Below are 19844 nucleotides of genomic sequence, written 5' to 3'. Positions count from 1 at the left end.
AGGTCTGTCCTAGTGAAGGTGAAGCCAAGTTGCTCCTTGGAGGTAAGGATTTTTAAGCTCCCTCTCACATATTTTGGGCATGTTGCCTGGAGGGACCAGTCTTTGGAGAAGGACATCATGCTTAGAAAGGTGGAGGAATGGCCCGGGAGAGGGAGACCCTGGATGAGATACATTGACACAGTAATTAGGGTAATGGGGTTGGTGTGTCAGAGACATTGATATTGGCTTAGGATAGGGCAGAGTTCAGAGCTATTGTGCACAAAGTTGCTATGAGTCTGAAGTGACTCTATGACACATAACAACAACAAAAAGTTGTTTACATTAATACAAGACACATGTTTTTAAAAGTTTTAATATAAAGATAATTTCAACAATAAAGAATGAAAAAATATGAGATGATTAGATAGGAAGAGGAGTATTATAAAATATGTTTTCTCTCTTTAAATGTAACATTTTGAAATCAATATTTTCCATTACATCTAGTTGCAATGATGAGCTATATGATAACCTCTCAGCTGAAAGTATCTTACTAGTTGATTAATTTTTTTTAAAGTACTTCTATGGTTTGGTTGGCTTTGGTTTGAATTTTTTTTTCTTCTTTGCCCTATGAAGTCATAAAATTCCTTATGGGATTACCCATCCTTCTCCCTCAGAGTAGCTAGCACACTTGAACTCCTTAACTCTGGGTTTGCAACGCAACTTATTACTTCTAGATCACCAGAATCAAGTTACTATTGAAAAAGAAAATATGAGGAAGTATGTGAAATGTTGATTAAAAAAAAGATATTGAATTGAAACATTCAGTAAGGAGAGCAGCAGAAGTGAACTTCTCCACAATGTATTTGTATGTTCTTTTTACAGTCCATGGAATAGTCAGTTTCCTGCAACACTACAACCCAAAGTCATCAATTTGCATCATGCCTATATTCTAAAGTATTTTTATTCAGATCAGTGATGCCTTTGTCATGAGATTGCTCTAATTTAAGCAAAATGCTTGTTAAAGAGCCTTGCTGTTGCAATGGTTAAAGTACTCCTATAATGAAGAAAAGCTCAGTAGTTCAACTGTAGTTCAACTGCAGCTACTAGCTACATAGAAGAGATCTTACAATCTGATCCTGTAAAGACTTCAGCCTACAAAACTCAATGGGGCAATATTACATACCATAGGTTTACTATACATAGAAATCAACTCAAAAGAGCACAACAATAGTAACAAGTTCCCATTATAATATCTTTCCCAGGCTAAAGTGAGTTTGTGTGAAAACTGCTGATAGTTTTTCAGTTGCATTTTCTTCGTCTTTACAGAAATACAAGCGTAATGTAGACTTTTAGCTCTTTGAGGATAGTGGTCATGTCTAATTTAGCTCTATATGGCACCTGGACAGAACTTTCAGGTGAAAGTTTTGATGAATGGGTGATGTCTAGAGTTGTTGAAGACAACTCCGTATTCATTGAAGAGTAATAAAAACTTAAAGCTGTGTCTGAGGATGTCGTTAGACTCCAGAAGGAGTAATGAATGATCCCTTTTGAAACTTGAAGTATTGAAAAAGTCTTTGCATTAGGAAAATGGCCTAAATTCCTCCTACAATATTGAATTGTTTCTGGGAAAACATGTCAGAAATGTTGGACTCAAGGAAATTTCCATCAATAACTAATATTGCCAAGTTTGGGACCTAATTCATCTTGTTCACTCTTGAATTATCTTTGTGGGAACCATTAGTTATCTGCATGTTGTTAAGTGCCATCAAGTCGCAGGTGACTCATAGCGACCCTATGAAGGAGAGTCCTCAACGCTTGGGTGTCTTTCATTCTCTCTCCAATTTCATAGATCAGGAATTATTATATGTTAAAGAAACTGATAGTTGTCATTGGATTGTTAACTTTACTAAATCTATTAAGCTATGATAATGGAAAGAGAGCTGGTATTTAGAATCAGAAGGAAATATTGCTATGCAAAACCACTCTATTGTATCTGTAGTTGTTGTTATGGACTGTGGAGTCAGTTGCCCTGAAGTCTGCCCTATCCTGAGCCAGTCTCACTAACTCCAAGATACCTACCCTCATTACCCTAGTTATGGTATCAATACATGCCATCCAGAGTCTTCCATTCCTGAGCTGTCACTCCACCATTATGAGAGTGAGGGCCATGTGCCCAAAGTATGTGAGATAGAGCCTTATGGGAAGGAAAAACAATGCATTTGAATTTTGTAAATAAACTGGTATAAAAATAACATAAATTAGGATGTATATAAATGATTGTAGAAAACACAATGTAAATGAAATATATAAAGCACAATGTATATGAACTAAACATACTGAAAAGGTATTATCATATGAAAATCAACAAAAAATATATAAAAAACCCATGCTGGAATCCAAGGGAGAAACTTAGTTTCACCTTTTCCAAGACAAACATGTTTGTTCTTGTGGTATGTTAAACACTCCTCTCCAGCATCACAACTCAAAGGCATCAATTCTTCTTCTGTCATCTTTAGTCATTGTCCAGCTCTCTGACGCATAGCAAATATTTACTAAGACTATAGTCTGAATCGACAAGAAAGTCCAGTAAATACCACTATCATTCAGATACATGCACTAACAACCAAAGACAAAGAAGAGAAAATAGAAGATTTCTACAAAGTTTTGCAGTCAGAGATTGATTGACCATGCAATCAAGATGCATTCATAATAGTGGGTGAATGCAATGCAAAAGTTGGGAACAGAGAAGAAGGATCAGTAAGTGGAAACATGGACTTGGTGACAGAAATGAAGCTGGAGATAGGATGATAGAATTTTGTACAATTAATTATTTCTTCATTGCAAATACATTTTATAAGAAACATAAACAGAGGTTATACACATGGATTTCACCTGATGGTATGCATGGGAATCAGATCGATTACATCTGTGGAAAGAACCACTGAAGAATCTCAATTTCAGCTTTGAAAACTAAACTGGGTGCTGATTGTGGAACAGACCACCAACTACACATATGCCAGTTCAAGCTGAAGGAATGGAAAATTTAATCAAACCCACAGGAACCAAAATATGAGTTTGAGTCTATCCCACCTGAATTTCAAAACCATCTTAGGAACAGGTTTAAGGCCAAAGACCAGATGAGTTATTGGAGGATATGAAGAACATCATCCAGGAATAGTGCAAAAGGCCATTACAAAAACAGAGGAGGAAGATAACACCAAAATGGATGTCAAAAGAGACTCTGAATATTGCACTGTAGTGCCAAGAAGACAAAGCAGAGGAAACAAGTCAAGGTATTAAGGAGCTGAACAGAAGATTTCAAAGGCCAATGTGGGAAGACAAAGTAAAATAATGAAATGTGCAAAGAGTTGAAGTCAGAAAATCAAAGGTACCAAACTCGCTCAGCATTTCTTAACCTTAAGGAATTGAAGAACAAATTCAGTATTGAATTGCAATACTTAAAGGATGCTTTGGGAAGAATATTAAATGATCCAGGAAGCATTAAAAGAATATGAAAAGAGTATACAGAGACATTGTACCAAATGAAATTGGTAGACACAGAAGAATTTCATGAAACAACAGATGAGCAAGAGCCTATGGTGATGAAGGAAGAAGTTCAAACTGCTAGGAAACAATTAGCACAAAACAAGGCCCCAGGAATTGGGGGTATACAAATTGATATATTTCAACAAACAGATACTGCCCTAGATGTGCTCATCGAGTTTTGCCAAGAAATCTAGAGGACAACAACCTGACCAACTGACTGGAAGAGATCAATATTTGTTCCCGTTCCAAAGAAAGGTGATCCTACAAAGTTTGAACATTGTAGAACAATATCATTAATATTACATGCAAGCAAGACTCAGCTGAAGATTATCCAAAAAAGACTGGAACAGCACATGAACAGAAAACTGCCAGAACGCAGGCTGGGTATAGAAGAGGTAGTGGTACTAGGGATATTGTAGCTAAACTTAGATGGCACTTGGCTGAAAGTAGGGAGTTCCAGAGAATTGTCTGTGTTTCATTGACTATGCAAATGTATTTGACTGTGTGGACCACAACAAACCATGGCTGACTCTGTAAAGAATGGGAATCCCAGAATACTTAATTATGCTTATGTGAAACCTATACTTGGACCAGGAGGCAGTCCTCAGAGCACAGCAAGGAAACATTGCATGGTTCAAATTTGAGAAATGTGTACATCAGGGAGGTGTCCTATCTTGATACCTTTTTTCTTTTTAATATTGTTATTAATGAAAGTTTACAGATATTTTGGATTTCCATTCATTCATTTTTGCACTTTTCTCCCTGCCACCCCTCCTCTCCAGTTCATTCTTCTCTTTGAGAAGTAAAAGTCTTTCATTGTTATACAATCCCTCTCCTCAAGTCCATTCCACTATACAGCCTTTGTTCTGGACTCATGTCATGATAATAATACCTAATTATATATACCTTTTAAACAGTTCTGTCTCTCATCTCCATACCTTTTTAATCTACATTCACAACAGGTTATCCATGAGGCTGGGATCTATGAGGCATCAGGATTGGAAGTAGACTCAACAATCTGCATTATGCAGATAACACAACCCTGCTTGCTGAGACTGAGGAGGTCCTGAAGCGCTTGCTGTAGGTCAAGGACTGTAGTCTTTGGTATGGATTGAAGCTCAATGTCAAGAAAAAAGTTTTTTACCACTTGGCCAGTTGGCAGCATCATGATGGATGGTGAAGAGACTGAGATTGTCAACAGCTTTAGTTTGCTTAGCTTCATAATCAACACTCTTGGCACCATCAGCCAGGACATTAAAAGATATTGTGTTGGAAAAATCTTCTGTCAGAAACCTCTCCAAAGCACTGAAGAACAATGGTATAAGTCTGGAGACTAAGGTGTGCCTGGCACAGGCCAGGGTCTTTGCTGGAAAATGACTAGGGATGATAGAAGGAGAATTGATGCTTTTGAGCTGTGGTGTTGGAGAAGAGTATTGAATATACCATGGACTGCAAAGAGAATGAAAAGGTTTTACCTGGAGAGGGTGAAACCAGGCTGCTTCTTGGAGACAAGCATTCTGAAGCTTCATCTGACATATTTTGGATATGTTACAAGGCAGGACCAGTCCTTGGAGAGAGACGTCATGCTTAGGAGGGTGGAGGGACAGTGCAGGAGAGGAAGATCCTCAATAATTCAGTTTCTGGAGTAATTGTGGTAGTTGTGTCAAAAACAACAAGATTGGCACAGGATAGAACAGGGTTTAGGGTTGATGTACATAGGGTCACAGGCGACTCAATGGCAACAACAACAACATGTCCTGAATCAGGTTCACTTTGGTCTCTAGATTGACATCTTTGATTTTCAGTACTCTGGAGAGGTCCTTGACCACAGATTTTCCCAGTGCAATTCATCTTTTGATTTTCTGACTACTGGTATGAAGAGTGTTGATTGTGGAGCAAAGCCGATTGATATGTTAACAACCTCAATACCTTCTCTAGCTATCATTATGCTGTCAAGTGGCCAATTGATGAGTGTCTCTGTCTTCTTGCTGTTGAGCTTCTATCCATATTGAATAATACAGTCTTTGACCTTCTGTGTTAAATTCTTCAAGTTCTTCTCAGTTGCAGCAAGCAAGGTTATTTCATCCAAATATCACAGGTTGTTGATGAGTTTTCCTCCAATCCTGATGCCATATTCCTCCTTATCGTTTCCACCTCCCGAATGATCCATTATACCTAACTTTTGAAAAGCTCAAGGTTTTAGTGTAAGTGGAGAATTTGATAAACTTTCAGAGAGAACATCAGTCAAAGGCTATTCTCAGACTCCTCCCTGTTTGGTTTAAATAGTAATTGTCTAAAACAAACAGGAAAATAAAATACTTGTATATATTAATAAACCATACTGGTGAAGTTCTTGAGTCAATAGACCTAAATTTTAATTCAGGTTCATTGCATCACTTTGCAGCATGAGTGTCTCTAAGTCCCAGTTTCCTCATTTGTATCTGTATTCTTTCTTATTCTTTTGCTATGAAACATAAATAAATAATGTTAAATGATTTACACAGTGCTTGTAAGATGATCAAAGAGTGTTTAATATTGCCACTGCTCCTGTTACTACTGTATCTACTATTATTATTCTTCCCTAATCTGTAAAGATACCTCATATAAAAATTCAAATGTTCATACTTTTTTTCCATTTGATGTCTGATGTCAGGTTTCATACATGAATGGTCTTATTAATGAAGTCAATAATCATGCATTAGGAATCTAGCCATACTCTCTGTTAGGTGCAATGAATGCAATAATAAACTTAACATTGGCTCTCTGAAGGCCATGGACAAGAAGACAGACACATCGATAATTACAATGCATTGTAATAATTATAAGAGTGGGTGCACAGTGTGTAATGGTACCATTACCGGGGTAATGAGTTACTCTAATGAGAAAGAATGGTGAGAGGTTAGGATGAATGACTGTTTTCCAGGAGGGTATAAGGGGAAATGTCATTTCAGTACAGGAGAAAACAGATATAAAGGAGTTGTATAGTACATAATACACCTGGAAATTAAGAATAGTCCTAGAACATATAACACAGTCTGTTCTAGGGTAATATTATAACATTGTTGTTGTTATTGTTATGTGACATCAAGTTGTCTGTGACTCATAGTGACTCTATACACAATAGCTCTGAACCTTGCCCTATCCTGAGCCAGTCTCATTGTTTCTGACACACCTACCCCATAACCCCAGTTACTGTGTCAATCTGTCTTTTCTGAGAATCCCAAGAGACAGTTATATTCTGTGTTATAAGATGTTTTGAGTTGAAATTTAAATGATTGATGGCAGGACATTACTTGAGGGTAGTCACGATCCATTTACTTTTCCCTGAAACATAGTCATTCAACCTAAACAAAGATTAATTTTTTGGTAGCAAGAAAGAAGGAAGGTAAGAAATAATTATTGAAAAGACAATCTTATTCTATTATCTTCCACAAATGTCAAATGCATTAGTGACTAGTTGTATTTTAAGACTGAGAATTTAGAGATTACTCCTGGGTATGTGACTTTCAAAACTTCCAGGATGATGATCTTAAATAATCATATCTAATAACCTATATAAATGTGCTGAATCTGGATTCAGAAGATGAGTTGTAAGTGTGCCTTAACTACTCCATGGAATTGGGTCTGTTTAGAATGAAAGCAGGATGCTTACTAAATTAATGTCCAAAATTGAGTACATTCAGGAACGATGTGTTCATATCCTATGGTTTCATCTTATTTGTCGGTAAACATAACCACAAATGTCAGCATTAATTTAAAATAAAATATACCACTTAGAAATTATTTTTAAAGCAGAACAATTTTGAATTTTCTTCTGTATATGGTCCATTAATTATCATTGGAAATATTTCCTCTTTGTACACTCACTAAAAGTGTTCCAGCTTAAAATTGTTTATTTGCAGTGCCAACACAAAGGCATATTCTTTAAATCCACCAGTTGTTCCATGGGAGAAAGATGGACAATCTCATCTCATGCAATCTACTGCCTTTGAAAACCTGCTGGACAGTCAGCTAGGAGTAAATTCTGCCAAGACATTACATAACAAGTGTCCTAACTACAACAAGCACAAGGAAGGGAGCTCTAGTGGCCTAGTGGGTAAAGAGGCATGCTGTCAACCCCAAGACAGGCAGTTCAAATCCACCAGCTGGTCCATGGGAGAAAGATAGTAGTCTCCCCTCCTGCAGTGAACAGCCTCTGAAAATTCATTGGAAGGTCAGCTATAAGTCAGTCCCAACTCAATGGCAGTGAGTTTTTGTTGTTGTTGACCATCTAGAAGGAATCTTTATGACTACTAACCTAAAGTTTGATAGTTGGAAATCATCAGTCACTTTATTGGAGAAAGATATGAGAGTTGGCTTCCTTAAAGATTTACAGCCTAGAAACCTTTTAGAGTCATTCTACTCTGTCCTATGGAGACTTCACGAGTCAGAATCAAATTAATAGAAGTGAGTTTTCAGCTTATTAAACATCTATATTTCCCTTTCTAAACCAATCTATCTTCCAGTCAATCTCACTGGAGTCTCTGGAGGAGGGATAGAATCTTTAATAAGGGCTCATTTAGTCTTTAATGAAAGGCTTCTCTATTTTTCAAGTTATGTTGTGATATTACAAATATACTATTCCCTTAACATAGGAAGCAAGATAGCTGTTTAGAATAAACCTAAACTGAGCCAATAAAGGGAAAAATAAATTTGAAGGATTTCTGTGGGTTTTAAAAAAAAGAGTTTAAAAGTTACAGATTAATCACATTTGTGCATTTAAAAAAATGCACTAGCAAATATAAAAGTAGTTGTGAATATCATTGTGAAATTTCTGAGTGGGATGAAAGTAATACAAAACAAAACAAAACCCAAGCTTTACTCAGTATCTTCAGAAAAAAATATGATAGTGATATTCTAAAACATTAGCAACACTTTCAAAAATTTTTTCTATCTTCACACTCTCAACTGCAGACATAAATTCAGCGAGTATTCCAATTGCTTTATACCACATTCTATCCTCCACATCTCCAAAAGCATATTTTTCCATTCTCACATACACACAGAACTATAATGTGATAGAATAAAATAAAATATGTTTATCACCTCTTGATCTCAGTTTTACTGTTTAGAAGTTATTTAATGGTCAATTAACAAAGGAGGCACCTAGTCTCAAACTAGCAAATAAATATTTTTAATCATTGGAGAAAGAATATGGAATATTGAAAATACTCATAACTTATGACCCTTTCTTTTATTTGACTAAATTATATAATTGTTGTTGCTGTTGTGTACCATTGAGTAAATAATGACCCATAGCTAACCAGCAGGTTTTCATAGGCCGTTTAACCACATGGAAAGAAATTGCCCATCTTTTTCCGCAAAGCAGCTGGTGGATTTGAACTGTGTGTCTTTGGCATTGCAACACAGGTCCTCACCAATAAGCCATGAGAGCTCCCTAAAAGATATAATTAGAGAGATTTTAATTAACTAGCTGCCCCCTGAGATGAACCATGGAAGCTGAGTAGATTCTCTGTAGGCTAAAAGAAAAAGTGCCAACATATGGGTAAAAATGTGAATATACTTGAAGCTTCAAAAAAGCAAAATGCGTGTAACTTAACTAGGGCAATAAACTAATAAACAGCATTATTATAAAAGAGAAAAACTATTTGTGTCATAAAATATTTTCTTTTATTTGGACCCCAATTAACTTTCACTGAAGCAGCAGTTAAAAAATCACATTACATATTGGATTAGAAATCCACTGTCAGTTTAAAATACAATCTGTGCCTGACCCACAACATGGTATTTCCAATTGCTTCATAGGCATGTGAAAGTTGACTAATTATTAATGACTTTGAACTGTGGTTTCGGTGAAGAATCCTGAATATATCATGGACTGCAAAATAACAAACAAATCTGTCTTGGACTATATGGAGCCAGAATGTTCCTTAAAGGCTAGATGTAAGACTTAATCTCACATAGTTTGGGCACGTTAACAGGAAGGACCAGTCCATATAGAAAGACATCATGCTTCGCACAGTAGAAGGCCAGTAAGAGATAAACTGGCATAGTGATGGCAACAATGGACTTAAGCACAACAGATGTTGTGATGATGGCACAAGATTGGGTAGGGTTTCGTTCTTTTGGATACAGATCAATAAGAATCAGAGCCAGCATTTAACAACAAAAAAATAGTCATGTGTAGTAATAGTGCATATGGTTCTATGAGGGCATAAGCTTGGAGAAAAAGGATAATGAGCTTCAGCTAATGATGAGTACTAGCAGGAGAACTGATGTTGGGACGAGGATGAGATTGGAGTATTCACTCTTGTTTTCTCTTCCTTATATCTTTCTCTTTGGAAATGATTCATTCTTTCTCTGAGAGCTACAGCTTTTTTAGATAGTACTATTTCTCAGCTACAATTCCCTTTCACTGGGCTCTGCTAACTTCTCACTTCCCCTTCATTGGAGATCTAAAGTAGTAAAACTCTCTGTTGTATTGGTACTAAGGTGCCACATCACATTTTGTTGATTTTCCTTAATACTGCAACTCCTTTATAATCTATCCCTTCTCTCACTTCTTTTTAATCAACTACCATGGTTGACTGAGCCAAATATTTCTTGAAGAAAATATAACTGATACACTCATACACTTATTTATTTTGCTGTTAGTGGTTTTCCCTCTCTGTACATACACGCATACTACAAGGCAAAGACTACGGGACTAGAACAGCACTCATGATGTGACTAATAAAGTATATATTACATAGTAATCCTCTGCCGTTCAATTGATTCCAACTAATAGAAAGTGCTCATTGAGGTTTGGATAGTTTTAAATCTTTATGGAAGATATTGCCCATCTATCTCCAACAGAAGAGCTGGTAGATTTAAACCACTGAACTTTCAGTTACCAGCAAAGCATATAACAGACTACATCATCAGGAGGTATTTGATAAATGAGTCCCCTATGACTCAATGGCAATTAACAACACCACATAGAGAAAGCTTAGTTGGCCTAGTGGAGAGATAGTGATGCTATCAAGCCAGAGGTGGGTGATTTTAATCTGTGGCCCTCAGGCGTGGTTTTAATTGTTTTTGGTCAAACATTCTTCATTTTTTATCATTGGGAAAAACATATTGGGGGTAAGAGGAGGTGAGGGTTGGGGACAGAAGGGTGAAGATGCAGTTGCAGATTTGGGAATTGGATGCCGACTCTCTGGCTTCTTCATGCTGAACACAGGCGTAGATGTAAAGGGGGGAAGGGAGGATGCTTTATCTCCTTACTGGTGGTCTTGGGTTAAAGCTGCTTGCCTTCTTGCTCTGTTAGAAGATATTTTCCTGTAATTTGCTCCCCTCTGGACTGCAAAGTGTTTTCCCAGGTGGGTCCAGTGGGGATGGCTGGTTGAACCCAGAGGCTCCATCCTCCTTTGCTTCCTTAGCTGTCAGCTGTATTTCCTTTTTGTCACTGGCACTGGGTTCAGGGTCAATTCTGGAGTAAAACTCAGTGTTAAGGTTACCTATAGGAAAGGGAGCAAACCTAGAGAGAGCAAACTTGTGAGTTACAAATAGAAGGGCTTTGAGGGTGTTGATTTGGTATAGCACTGATCTGTCCATTTGTTCTACAGAGGGAACTCATGGTGGTTGTGATGCTAAACACTGTGACACTTATATGTCAAATGTGATAATGGTTACCCATGGTGGACAGTGTTTGGTAGAGTTCCCAGATTAAAACAAGCTTGGAAGCAGGAGTGGCATCCACTTCCAAAATAACTTGCTTCCAGAAACCCTATGAACTTGGGTAAATGATGAAAGTTACACAAATGTTCAAGTCTTTCATTCTTAGGGTAGCTATGAGTCACCTATGAATCTATAGCAATTAACAACAACAAAGTGGATAAATGAATTAATAAATGTGGTTTTGTCTTCCCTCTACATCTTAACATTTTAAAAGCTGAATGAAATAGACATAACTGTCTCTATGGTTCAGAAAATAAATTAAGGTTTGAAGAATTAAGAAACTAAAAAGAAAAAGAGAAGAAACTCAAACCATTGTGTTGTATTTGCATTGTGTTACTAACTTGAATTACTCTTTTCTTTCAGACACTGAGACTTTCTATATTTTCACTCTGTGAAAGATATTAAATTTTGTCATGTATGACGAACATTGATTTATATTTTACATTATGTGAAATTCTTAGCTGCTACTAGAGTTAAGTAATACTCATAGAAATAGAACTTAGCTATCAAATAGTGGCAGTTTTAATGCAAAATACTATCAACTGATAAAGCTATTTTTTAAGCATATCAGTAGAACTTCCTCAGTACAAGTGTATTAAGCCATTAATCAGAAGACAGACTCTGGGCCAGAGAAGTGTCTAATATAGAGCCTGCTGAGAGGACGTATTTTAAACCTCAGAGAAGGTTGTTAATATAAGGTGGAGAGGGACTTGGTTTCCTCAATTAAAAGCAAAAGATTCAGCCTTTGTTTTCCATGAGACAACAACATGGAAATGCCAAAAATTCAAGGTGAATTCAGAAGACACGTGAAATGAGAGATCTTGTTTGAAAACAGAGACTACCAGAAAGATGCTCTCTTGTGTTTTATTGACTATGTAAAGACGTTTGACAGTGCAGAGCTAATAAATTATGACTAACAAGAGAAGGATGCAAATCCCATAACATTTAATTATGCTTATGAGAAACCTATGGTCATAGACCAACAAGCAATTATGCAAACAGATCAAGGCACTGCTGCAGAGTTTATCAGGAAAGGTATGTGTCAAGCTTGTGTTCTTTTTCCATAACTGTTCACATTGTATGATCAGAAAATTATTCTAGATGCTGGATTATCTGAGCAATAATATGTCATCAGGCTTGGAGGAAGACTCATTAATAACCTGCATTATGCATATAACACAACCTTGCTTGTAGAAAGTGAAGAATACCTGAAGCTCTTACTGAAAAAGATCTAAGACTGTATCCTTTAATATGGATTACATCTCAGTATGAAGAAAACAACATTTCTCACCATTAGATCAAAATGTAACATCATGATAAACAGAAAGGATTAAAGTTCTTAAGAATTTCATTTGACTTAGATCCATTATCAACACCCATTTTTCATCAGTCAAGAAATCAAAAGACATGTTATATTGTGTAAACGTTCTGTTAAGGATCTCTCCAAAGTACTAAAAAGCAAGGATGTCAGCTTAATAAGATAAAAGTCATTTATCAATAGTAAATAATTTTATTTTAGAAACACAATGCATATAAATTATGTTAAAAACACAATATACATGAATGAAATACAATATATATGAATCATTGTAAGAAAATAAATTGAGAAAACAAAATAGATCCAAGTCATGGTGTTTTCAATAGCTTCATATGTAACTGAAAGTTGAATAATGAATAGGTTGACAAAAGAAGAATTGCTGTTTTTGAATTATTGTGTTAGATATGATTATTAATTATTCCTCATGGACTGGCAAAAGAATAAACAAATCTTAGAGAAAGTGCAAACACGGTGAACTATGGCATTAAGGATGACGAAACTTGGTCTTATATATGTGGGCATTTGTCAGGGGGTATCAATCCTTGGGGAAAAATCATAATTGGAAAGATAGAGGATCAGAGAAAGAGAGGAAGACCCTTAATGAGATGGGTTGACATAGTGTGTTGCTGTGTAGCAGAGATCACGAGAAGGGTACAGGCCAGTGCAAAGTTCTGATATGTTGTTTTTAGGATTGCTAAGGGGAATAATTCATGCAATGGCACCTAAAAACACCACCACCATCACCACTGAAATACAGAAGCTATTTTCTGTGTTCTCCTGAATATAAAACACTCAGTCTTCTTGTCCTTCTAAAATTTACACAAAGAAAAAGAAAATTCTTCCCTCCCATTATTTTTTAGGTCTTTTGTAACAGCTAGGAATCCATAGCCATATGGAGTAATCATGTGCACTCTCTCTCTCTCTCTTGCGCGCGCGCGCGCACACACACACACACTCACACACACACAGACACAGAGCCAACTACTTACTATTCATAAAATTTTCAAGTTAAAATAGGGAAAGTATATTTTTACAAATGTATATATGAATATATATAAATATTATACGTACTAAGTTGTTGTTGTTGTTGTTATGTGCTATCAATTCACTCGCAGCTCATAACAACCCTACAGAGGAAGCCAAAAAGGATGAAATTGAAAAATTTTACCACATCTTGCAGTCCGAAATTGATCAAACGTTCAATCAAGATGCATTAATGATAACTGGTGACTGGAATGCAAAAGTTGGAAATAATGAAGAAGGAATAATAGAAATATGAACTTGATGACAAAAACGAGGCTTAAGATAGAATAATTGAATTTTGCATGTTCAATGATTTATTCATTGCTAATATCTTTCTCTTTTTTAAAAAGAAAATCACAAATGGTGGCTTTTCACATTGACCTCATCTAATGAACGGGATGGAAATCAGATTGACTACATCTGTGGAAAAATTTGGACTGGAGAAATTTGGAATCAGAAGTCAAAACTAGGCCTGGGGTTGACTGTGGAACAGACCACTAATTACTCATGTGCACATAAAAATTGAGGATGAAGAAATTAAAAACAAGTTCATAAGAACCAAAATATTATCTTAGTTTATTAAACCTGAATTTCAAAATAATGAATTTGAAGAATTGAAAACTAATGATCCAAGACTGCATGAGTTGTTGGATACATTAAGGATATTATCCATGAAGAGAAGAAGGCAGAGGAGGGGGGAAAAAACCCCAAAAAACAAAAAAACAAACGAACCACAAAACAGTGAAAAGGATGTCGGAAGAGACTCTGAAAATTGCAGTAGAGCATGAGAAGCCAAAAGAAAGGGGAAATATGCCAAAGAAATAGACCTCAACAGATGACTTCAAAGGGCAGCTACAGAAGACAAAAGGAAAGTATTAAAATGGGATATGCAGAGAGCTGGAATTTGAGAATAAAAAGGAAAAAATTCAAACTGCATTCCTCAAGTTGAGAGAACTGAAAAGCAAATTTAAACTGAGTTGCAATATTGAAAGATACTATAAGCAATATATTGAACTATCCAGGAAGCCCCAAAAGAAAATGGAGGATGTACATAATCACTTAAAAATTTCAGGAAATACCATATGAGCAGGAGTCTGTTAATGAAGGAGGAAGTGGAAGCTGTATGGAAGGCATTGGCAAAAATTAAGGCCAAGGAAATTGGTGGAATACTGTCTGACTTGTTTCGATTAACAGATGCAGCCCTGGATGCACCCACCAGTCGATGCCAGGAAATTCAGAAAATAGGCATCTGGCCAATGGATTGAAAGAGGTTAATATTTGTCCCCATTCTGAAGAAAGGTGATTCAACAGATTGTGGAAACTATCAAACAGTATCAAGTAGTATACAGTTGAAGAACATTAAAAATGCATAGATAGGGAACTGCCAGAAGTTCAAGCAGGATTTAGTAGAGGTACTAGAGATAAAATTGGTCATTTCACATAGATTCTGACTGAAAGTAAAAAAAAAAATAAAATACCAGAATGCCTATTTATGCTTTATAGATTATGCAAAGCCATTTGTGTGGATCATAACAAGTTATGGTTAACTTTGAGAAGAATGGGAATCCCCGAGCACTTAATTGGGCTCATATGAAACCGATAGCTAGACCAAGAGACTGCTGTGTGTACAGAACAAGGAAAACACTACATAGTTTGAAAATATAAAAATATGTGTTAGGGTTCTATTCTTTGTCAATATCTATTTAACCTATATGCTGAGTAAATTTTTGAAAATCTGGACTCTGTGGAGAAAAATCTATCATCAAGATTGGATGAAGACTCATTAATAACCTGTGTTATGCAGCAGACCAAACCTTGCTTGCTGAAAGTGAGGAGGACCTGAGGCACTTGTTACAGAAGATCAAAGAATACAGGTTTCAAATTGGATTGCATTTCAACATTAAGAAAACAAATAGACCGATAGACAACATAACAATAGATGGAAAAAAGATTGAAACTGTCAACAACTTCATATTACTTGGATCTTCAATCAACAAACACCCTTGGTACCAGCAATCAAGAAATCAGGAGACATATTGCACTGGTATTTCTGTAGTCTGGGACCTCTCCAAATTATTGAGAAGCAACGATGCCAGTTTGAGGATGAAGATGCTTCTGATTCAGGCCATGGTCTGTCTAATCACTTACTATGCATCTGCAAGCTGGACCATAGATAAGAATGACAGAAGAATTGATTCCTTTGAGATGTAGTTTTGGAGAAGAGGACTGAACATTCTATGGACTGTCAAAAGAATATATAGATACGTCTCGGATAAGGTGCAGCCAGAGTGCTCCTTGGAGGAAAAGATAATGCTTCACCCCATGAGCTTTAGTCATGTCACTAGGAGATTCTATTCCTTAGAGTCAGACATTATAGTTCTAATGACAGAAGTTCAGCAAAGGAGAGGGAAACCTTCAACTAGGTGAATTGACAAACTGACTATCACAATGGCCTCTACTATTTCAAGAAGTGTCAGGATGGCACAGGATATAATTGGGCTCAGATCTGTTGTTCAGAAGGTTGCTACGGGTCATATTAAACTTGATGGCACCTAACAACAACTGCTGCAATCCCAAAGACACACAGTTCAAATCCACCATTTACTCCACAGAAAAAGAATGAGCATTCTCCTCTCATGTGATTAAATACTTCTGAAAATCTGCTGGAAGATCAGCTATGGGTAGATTCTGACACGATGGCACTCAACAATAGCAACTCTCTCTCTCTCTCTCTCTATATATATATATATATATATATATATATATGCTATTAATATATGTTATAATAATATAGCTACATTTATATATTTTTAGCTACATTTATATTATAACATAATAATATATATAAAATATATTTCTATATTATCTTTTGGACATTTGGTGAGGAGATGCTATTCCTTGGAAAGGGATATCATGCCTAGTAAGACCGAGGGTCAGCAAAAGAAAAGAAGATCCCCAGTGAGATGGATTAACACGGTAACTTCTACAATGAGCTCTAGTGTATTAGCAATGATGAGGATGACACGGGATAAGGCAGGGCTCAGGTCATCTGTTCATAGGGTTGCTATGAGTTGTGCTTGACTCTACAGTACCTAACAACAACTATATATATATATATATATAAATTTTAGGTACACCACTGTTGACTGTGTATTATCCCCCTGATACGGTTGCATCTGTTATACCAATCCATCACTTCAAGGTCTCCCTCATCCTCACTGATCCTTACTTTCATATGCTTTCATCCTCAGGTAAAGAATACCCCTGGATACATGGCCAAAGCAAGTGAGTCAAATAATTTTACATTGTGTTCTGTAAGGTTTTATTGGCTAATTTTTGGAAATTTATCACCAGACTTTTTCTGATATTTAAAGTATTAGTGGCCTATCTTCTAGTAATACAGCAACTTGAAAGCTACAATAAAATGAAAGCACAATAAACTGTGAAAGGTGAAGAACATGACAGGTGAGCCCTTTCCAAACTGCATAACTACAAAAACTACCTGGCCTTTCTAAGACTTAGAGAAAGAATCCCTATTGACACCTCCATTTGATTAAAATGAATTACTGGGCTAGCCCAAATTTATTGTGGGAGGGACCTACAGGAAGAAGGTACTATTAGAAGGTAGAGCTTATCTGATTCATCTTTAGAGACTGGCTACCACTATCAGTGCTCAGTAACTTCATTACTGAAAAGTAGGCGTATACATAGAAATCAGGCAGTCAAAATGGGAGAAGAGATGTAGATGGTGTAACAGGCTAGAAAGTGGTTACTTGATGATTAGAAAACTGACATAAATAGATCTTTTTTAAAAAAAACTCAAAGAAGTCCAGTTCAGCTGGAGCACAGAGACAGAGAGAGAGAGGAGGGGAATCATGGAGGATGAGACAGGAGAGGAGAATAGGTAATATGCTGAGCCAGGAGCCTAACTACCTTGAACATTTCTGTTCTGAAAGCCCATCAATCCCCTTTCTCCTCCCTGCCAAATTGAGTTTGTTTTCTGTCTTTGACTCAAAAATCCTGACTAATTAATGGTGAGGGGGTGGCAAATCATGCTGGAGATGGAGGCCCTGAAGGTGACCTCACCACTGAATGCAAAGCCATTTGGAGACAACTTGTTCTGTACAAACGCTGAGCATTATGATTATTCTTACTGTGCAGCCTGTACACTCACCCTGACTAGGACAGAGCCTGCCCCTGACATCAATAAGAGAAAGGTCTGTGGGTGGATGTTCCTGTGGGCTTCAGAAAGCCCTTCCACATGCATAATTAACACCTACAGCCAACCACTGTTCACACTCCCTGAAGCAACTCTTCACACAAGATAACATCTCTTTTCAGATTCCACTGAGAAGAGGAATTCCATAATGTAAATTTTCAAGTGTGATTGTCCTCTAGCTTCAATTATAGCATTCTCAACATTTCTTTGAGGGATGCTGTGTCATAGATTTAGTGTGAGAATTCATGCAACATGCTCAGCACATTACCTGTGTAGAAGCTAAAAAAAACTCCAAAAGGGTTCATTTCTATTTTCATTATGAATCTTTTTATTTCTGAAATGTCAGTTCTTTGATAAAATAGCGTAAACAAATACTTGTCATTAGATCCCAAATAATCCAGAAAGATAAAGCACCAGTCACTGTTGAGATAATACTGATTCAACAAAATCAGTACCTCAGAGTGACTTATGTTCAGAGTGTCCCTGTGAATAATAGACTTTCTCTTTGCCACCCTCAGTCTTTGCAATGATCAAATCCGTCATTATAGTCTTCATGTCAATACGTCTCAGCAAGGGCCTATTTCTCTTTTGCTGATCCTCTACTTTTCCAAGAACGAAGTATTTTTCCAAGTACTGATGCTCCCTGGCAGTATGCCCAAAGTATGAGATGAAATGTCACCATTTTTTTCTCTAAGAAGTACCTTAAGATTGTACTTCCTCTAAGGCAGATTTGACAAATACCAATCGAATAAAGAGAGAGAAAGACTGATGCTGTCAAGTATGACTCTACAGTTTTGATATCAGAGACTAAGTAGTTCATTCAACCAAGCCAGGGCATCTTCCAAAAGGTGGAAAGTCATTAATTAAGGGTACAAAATAGAAATGGTGCATTTCTCCTCATCCAACACATAAACTAATAATTTATTCTTCGAAGGTTTTTATAAAACACACACACACACACACACAGAGAGAGAGATAGAGAGAGAGAGAGAGTTTTCCTAAAGATAGCTTTGCCTAACAGTATAGTTATCACTGTAAAAGAAACATGCACAGACTTTGCCTTTCTTTTTCATGCCAAACAGTGCAAAACTGCCACTGGGCACATATAGCTTCTATCCCCTTCTTAAAGCTTCTCTTTTAAAAGTCTCAGAAAGAAAAGTTATATAAGGTTGAACGCTGCTGTTGTTGTTATGTCCCATCGAGTCTCTTGCAACTCATAGCAACCCTGTGTACAAGAGCCATAAATGCTGTTCTATCTTGTGCCAACCTCGCTGTCTCAAACACACTCATTTCCACCACAACAATCACAGAATCGATTCATTTCATTGAGGGCCTTCCTCTTCTGCGCTGTCCTTCCACTCTCCAAACATGATGTCCCTCTCCAAGGACCAGACCCTCCTTGCCACATTCCCAAAGTATGTCAGAAGAAGCTTCAGAAACCTTGGCTCCAAGGAGTATTCCAGCTTCACCCTCTCCAGGACAACCCTGTTTGTTCTCCTAGCAGTCCATGGTATATTCAACACTCTTCTTCAGCACCAGAGCTCAAAAACACCAATTATCATTCTGTCATCCCTATTCACTGTCCAACTGTCCGATGCATGGCACATAATTGCAAAGATGACAGCCTGGATCAGGCACACCTTAGTCTCCATCCTGATGTCATTGCTCTTCAGTACTCTTAAGAGGTCCCTCACAGCTGACTTTCCCAATGCAATTCATCTCCTGATTTCCTGGCTGCTGTTACCAAGGGTGTTCACTGTGGAACCAAGTAAACGAAAACTGTTAACTATCTCAATCTCTTCACCATCCATACTGATGCAGCCTTTTGGCCCAGTGGTGAGAATCTTTGTTTCCTGATGTTGAGCTTCAATCCGTATTGAAGACTGCAGTCCTTGACCTTCTGCAGCAAGCGCTTCAGGTCCTCCTCAGTTCCAGCGAGCAGCATTTTGCCATCCGTATAAATCAGGTTGTTGATGATTCTCCCACCAATCCTGATTCCACATTCCTCCTCCTACAGCCCAGCACCTTGGATGATCTGTT

This window comes from Elephantulus edwardii, unplaced genomic scaffold (genome assembly GCF_000299155.1).
Source record: "Elephantulus edwardii isolate Elephantulus edwardi_28Jun2011 unplaced genomic scaffold, EleEdw1.0 scaffold00095, whole genome shotgun sequence".
Taxonomy (NCBI): domain Eukaryota; kingdom Metazoa; phylum Chordata; class Mammalia; order Macroscelidea; family Macroscelididae; genus Elephantulus; species Elephantulus edwardii.
Note: the sequence above shows the minus strand (reverse complement) of the source record.